The sequence below is a fragment of the Mandrillus leucophaeus genome, unplaced genomic scaffold (genome assembly GCF_000951045.1).
Source record: "Mandrillus leucophaeus isolate KB7577 unplaced genomic scaffold, Mleu.le_1.0 Scaffold434, whole genome shotgun sequence".
NCBI classification, from domain to species: Eukaryota; Metazoa; Chordata; class Mammalia; order Primates; family Cercopithecidae; genus Mandrillus; species Mandrillus leucophaeus.
This window is the reverse complement of record NW_012104632.1, coordinates 768,674-769,433: the sequence shown is the minus strand read 5'-3', so window position 1 is coordinate 769,433 and position 760 is coordinate 768,674.

Genomic DNA, 760 nt, shown 5'->3' with positions numbered 1-760 from the left:
ACTTTTTAAAAGGCTGATACAACAGTATAAAAGACGTGTTGGCCTGTTTTAAAAACAGCTTTAAAAAAAAATAGGCATGATGCCATCATTACACCTCCTCAAGACTTGACTGTGAATGTTGGCATCCCAAAGAACTTAGGATTGAAAACAGAATCTCTTTATTACACAAGAACTTTGGACACAGTTGGGAGAGGCAGTATCTGAGAATTCAGATTTTAAAAAAAACCAAAAAAAAAAAAAAAAAACACACCATACAGGAAAAAGAAAGCACTTGAATTTCTTCTATTTTATAAAATATCACAGTTTCACAGTTGTCTTATTGCAGCAGCTTTTCTTCTCTCCACTTTTGCTTGAACAATCACAGTAGCACAAGATACGGAGATATATTAAGGTTGCTGCATCTTTTTTTAAAATCACACAGTAGGATACTGAAGAAATAATCCTGTATAAAAATATTGTGTTAAGGTGAGATCAGTAATAAAAGAGTGGAAATTAAAAATTACAAATATTAAACTCAAAGGGTTTTTACAAATATTTTTGGACACAGATACAGTCCAGGATCTGTTGGCAATGCAGCAGGTGTGTGGTTTACAATCAAGAGGCCTTGGCAGAATTAGGGTCCAACAAGGAGGCTCAAAAGCAGCCCACGGTATGGTGTCAAAGGCATTTGAGAGGCACTCTGGGAAATGCAGAGGGCCTTGTTGCTGTGTTTAAGTTCTGACTTAATGCTCTTTTTCTCCCTCCTTTAAAAAAAAAAAAA